The following is a 6000-nucleotide window of genomic DNA, read 5'->3' as shown; positions in this document are numbered from 1 at the left end:
GAATCATTAATTGGTGCAGATTGTGTATTTGTTTGGAAAATAATTTGAAGACATTTGTTATTGTTTTTTTTATATTTAAGAATTGCATATATTATCATTCTGTTGTGTTCATACAAATACAGTGCATTTTATGTTCACTCAAAATAAATATTCAGGATGGAGTAACTTAAAACTATGTAAATTTTAGTGACAAATTTAACAGCCAAATCTTAGAAAGCCCAGTTTAAAAGCCTTGGTGCAACCATTCCCTTCACATTGATAACTTTGAAGCAGTTGTTTCTTACTTTATCTTACAAATAACATCTTTATATCCATGTTATGTTTTTTTCATAATTTCTTTTTACCTCTTTAAAATTTAGTTCCAAAAAGAGTCAAGCCCCCCCCCTCCCTTTCCCCTGCCAAACCAACCAACCAACATCATTGAAATTGTTATGTGACTGCACTTTTTCAACAAGTTTTGAAACAACAAATCTTATTTCGTTTTGTTAAAAAATCTGTAGTACATTTCATCACAACTGTTAGGATGCCTGAAAGATTTATACTAGGTTAATATCTTTATATGAACAAGAGAACTGATAATGATTGCTATTTTGTAAAAGAGAGCAGCAAAATAATTTTAGGAAATTTTAAGGAAATCAGAAAAAGAATTGTTCCATACTTGATTTTGCATCCATGGCTATATATCATCTATAAATCCTTAGACCACTGTTTTCTTTTCCAAGAAATATTTTTTTAATATATTTATTTAAATTCTTAAACTTGAAATAACAACCCATTTTTCTTAAGCACAGAAATGCAATTTTATATTGATTACGTTTTATACTATGTTTGTAACTTTATATAGTAGAGTAGACCATGGTGCACCTTGGTCTTATACAACTGCATTCTTTACAAAAATAGTCTTTAAATGAATTCTTCAAAAATGAAAATTAAAAAAATCCCTTTTTTTTTTAATCCAGATTAGTAATTATAGTGCCTAACAAGATTTTGTGAGGTAGACGAAATTGACTTTAAAACGATCGTATTGACTTTTGATGTGCAGAAATAGGCAGATCGGACATATTTTGACTTTAGTTACTTACTTCTAAAGTTTGGGATTAATTGTAATCAACATATTCCAATGAGACTGAAAAATGCTTTTTTTTATTATGATAAATAATAATTTTACCTGCCGTAGTCGTGCGTAAAATATATTTCGGTATTTCTCTTACGAAAATGACTTGTTTAATGGAACAAAACGTATTATTTGTAAACTTTCTCTTTACTCTTCACAATAGGCTTTTAAAAAATAACCTTTCCAACTGTATATTCCGAAAATTTTGTGAAAATCGAATAAGTGGCAATTCTTACCTTTCATACCTTAACTTTCATTGATAAAACATAATATTGACTCGTCCAGTGTCCAGTTTGAAGGTCATTTTAGTTACCGGTCACATTCATGCACGTTCTAATTAATCAATAGTCATGTATGAAAAGCATAAACAAGTTTGAAGGTAAACTAATAACAACTTAATCCAATCAAATTGCCTACGATTCAATAACAATGACCAGTCCACATCATAAAAATGTATAGGGGTAAACTGGGTAGGGAGAAAATGTCAGATATATTAAGTTCATTATTTTGCAATAACGAGTAAAAATTTGTTAACAAATAGATTTGTTATAATTTCATAATCATGTCGTTATGTATTGGTATAGTTTTTGGATCTTTCATTAGCGTATTTAAGGCTGTAGAAAGTTTTGCCTTCAAAAGTCAACATAATCATTGACTTTATACAGAAAATTCGCCTTTTTAAAACATTGAATGTTTCACAAATAATACGCGACAACAAAGCAAAATCATTTCTTAAAACACTGCAAAAAAAATAATTCTGATTGATGCAGTGGTATTGTCATAAATTGCACTGGAGTGAACAGTGGTACATCAAATGTCGAATTCCCTCACACAATGTTATCACACACTATAACAAGTTTTATTGATTATTGGACATTGAACTTTTAAAAAAAATCTAAAAATGCTATTCTTGAATAGGATTTAACAAATTTTATGAGATTGATGCAATATATTATTTGTTTTGTTTTATATTTCTATCAATGTTTTTACAATCATTTTTTCATTGTTTATGTCAACATTTAAAACTGTTAGAAATTTTTAGTTCAGTGTCCCTCTAGGTGTTAGTTACTATAAATAGATCAGGGAATCTCCGAAATTTACATATCAGATTTGACAGAATTCTCTTTCTTGTGTTTTAAATAGCAGATCTTGATATTATGTTGTTGACAATCTTTTAATTGCAATTTATCATTTGTCAATCATTTGTTTTCATTATTGTAAACATTAAAATGGTTAATTTATTTATACATATGTGTTTAATATTTGTATGCCACATGACAGCACATCTAAAGGAATCACTTGTGTTATTCTCCACACTGTGAACACACTTTGTCATAGGCCACACTGTCTGACCATACTTTAATTGGCAACTCTATTAGTATCAGATTTATTTTAAAATCAAACAAACTGTAAATTATTACAGGTCCTGGGAGTTGTTCACCTGCTATTTTAATTTCATACTTTACCTGACAGGTATTTGGGGTTATACGTATCAAAAATACCTTTCTGTATATAGTTGTTAGTTATTTCACATCTTGTAAACTGCCTGACAGAGGTCCACCAAGTTTGCAAGGATTTTTTTTCTTTACAGAACATTCAAATTTGCTACTGCTATATTAATGTTTCTACTCGTTTAGTTTTTTAACCAGATTTTTGTGTCAAAAATGTCGGTTATTGATTTGGGGATGTACGGCGGGCGGGTGGCAACCAAATGTTGTCCGTGCATTTACTCATGAAGCGTTCAACCAAACCTTTTAAAATTTTAATATGTTGTTACTGACAACAAAATGGAGGTCAAGTTCAATAATGACTATTTTGACTTTTACCGTTCAGGAGTTACGGTTCTTGAAAGATTAAAAAATGTTGTGTCTGTGCATTTACTCATGAACCGTTCAACCAAACCTTTTAAAATTTATTATGTTGTTACTGACAACATAACGGAGGTCAAGTTCAATAATGATGTTTTTGACTTTTACCGTTCAGGAGTTGCGGTTCTTGAAAGTTTAAAAAATGTCGTGTCCGTGCATTTACTCATGAACCAGTCAACCAAACGTTTTAAAATTTTAATATGTTGTTACTGACAACAAAATGGAGGTCAAGTTCAATAATGATGATTTTGACTTTTACCGTTCAGGAGTTATGGTTCTTGAAAGTTTAAAAAATGTTGTGTCCGCGCATTTACTTATGAACCGTTCAACCAAACCTTTTAAAATTTTAATTAATATGTTGATACTGATGACAAAATGGAGGTCAAATTTGATATTGACAATTTTCACTTTCTTCGTTCATCAGTTATGGTTCTTGTGATATTGCCAGGACACAAATAAATGTTAATAAATCCGGTTTGCTGTCGTTGTGACAGCCTCTTGTTTAGGGTTTCTCATACCAAAACCGTTATTAAACATGATCTTCACCATTTCTGCTTATATTATTTGAAGAAGACATGTTTTCATTCAAAGGCAGATCAAATTTATACACCACTTGGACATTTAAACATGTTGTCAGTTCTGTAGAAAAGGATCATAACAGTTTAAGATTGAACAGAAAAAAGTTGACAAATACCATAGTTAATATTAATCATGCAAACCTCTGACCAATACATTAAAAAACAAAATCCAACAGGAACAAAATGAATTCACCAACCAGAAACACACTTAGAGCCGATTTCTTTGGAGCTTTTAAATCAAAAATAGCCCAGAGACCTTATAGTATTGTGTACAAAGCTGTGACATGAATAAAAGAACTAGCATATGAATTTCAATCCAGGTTCTTCTCCCTTGGACTTTGAAAATTATAAAAGCAAACCAGAAAACAAAATAGAGATGGATGATATCACAAGAGGAATAAGTAATTAAGTAATCAATTAATGTTAAAAACCAGTTGTAACATTTTGTCAGCTCTCTTCCGCCGCCAAGTGATGGCATAGGATCTCATGCGGACCTTTGGGCTTGGTGAGATTAACTTTTGGAAATCAAATCTATGGAAGATACCGATTACATATGAACATGTATGACACAAACAGTTGGCTTAACGTACTAGGAAACCAGGATTAGAAGATGATTACACATTTTGTGGTTCAATTTTGTTTTGATTTTTTAAATGAAATGCGGAATGCCGCCTGAACACCAAGACAGATGCTACATGGGGACAGGATCTGCTTGCATTCCAAAACATGCACATGAGATCACTCACATATTTTATTGGGGTTCGTATTGCTCAGTCCTAATTGTTTTCTATGTTTTGTAGACTCGTCGTTTTTGGGGGTTTTTTTTCCCAAGGCGTTTTCAATTTGTCCTCTAATTAAGAGACCTAATATCTCTTTGGTATATTCCATCAATCTTGTAAAATTCAAATTATGATTTTGATATAACCATTAAACGAAAATAGCTATACAGAAACATGTTTAGCCAAAATAATCAGCAAGGCATATTTTAGTCCAAATAGTTTCCACTTGACAAACATAATGTTGTTGCATTCTATCCATAAACCTTTGGAAAAAATGAGCGATAAATATCCAACGGAACTTTTATTGTATTGCATAATAATTGCAGCTTGATGCAGGAACATATAAATTGACATACTGTTCCCAGCTTAATGTTAAGAATTCATACGGGTTAAAGATTTCAAATTAAAGCCTTTTGGGTTGTTTTGTCATTTGGTAAGCATAATGTTGAGCCACAGACTTATGACAGATATAAGGTGTATTATGGGACAATTCTACATCAAAGTCACAAATTGTAAGAGTAAACCATTATGGGAACATTGATGTAACACCTTCAACTGGGAGCATTGGCTCACCGAACAGCAAGCTATAAAGGTTTCCAATGAGTTTGAATGTCCCTCTTGTATCTTCCGCCTCTTTTTAAGTGATGTATATTTTAAAATCCAGTTACTTTTATACTTTTATTTTTGCTTGTATGGGTTTTATATGAACAAGAAACAAATATAGTATTTCTAAAATTGTACATTCACAGCGAAATAATGGCATTCGTACAATTGTAGCTGAGCGAGGGTATGTCATGACTGCCAATTTGTAACCAATTATCATAGCTGTCGCAGCAGGTGTTTTCTGATCTCAAACTGCTTTTAAAAACCTGGTTCAGCTCACATTTTCTACATTTGAAAATGCGTGGACCAAGTCATAAATATGACAGTTGTTGTCCATTCGTTTGATGTGTTTTTTCATTTGATTTTGCCATTTGTTTAGGGACTTTCCGATTGAATTTTCCGCGGAGTTCATTATTTTTGCGATTATAAGTACCGCATGGCCAAAGTTTGTTTCATTTTATTATACAATATATATTACTTTTTTGTATTTTTGGCTGTTGGTGGAGCTGATATTGTAAAACGAGTAGGTTTTTAGAAAAAAAAATGCTTTAAGACTGCGATGATCATCAAAGTCTTAAACCAACGTTACATGGCCTATTGAATGAATATTATGTTAATATCAATTATTGTTGATAAGACTATGTAACAACCAAAGAAATACAAAGTTATAAGAAAATATCGCATGATAAAAAACTATACAAAGACAACAACGTATAACCAAAAAACATTTCAAGCTCTAATGTGATTTGATTTTTTTTAATCTATAAGTTGCCGAATAACGTGTCTTTTACTTAGTTTGCAATCAAATTCAAGCTTTGCAATTATCTCTAGACAGAGTACATACACATCAAAATCTACATGACAGTCAAAATGATATAACGTCAATTTTGAAAAATTCGAATTAGACTGATATATATATATATACTGACTTTAAATAAACTCATTATAGATACCAGGACTAAATTTTGTATATACGTCAGACGCACGTTTCGTCTTCAAAAGAATCATCAGTGACGCTCGAATCCAAAAAAGTTAAAACGGCCAAATAAAGTTCGAAG

The sequence above is a fragment of the Mytilus edulis genome, chromosome 10, assembly GCF_963676685.1.
Source record: "Mytilus edulis chromosome 10, xbMytEdul2.2, whole genome shotgun sequence".
Classification (NCBI taxonomy): Eukaryota; Metazoa; Mollusca; class Bivalvia; order Mytilida; family Mytilidae; genus Mytilus; species Mytilus edulis.
Note: the sequence above shows the minus strand (reverse complement) of the source record.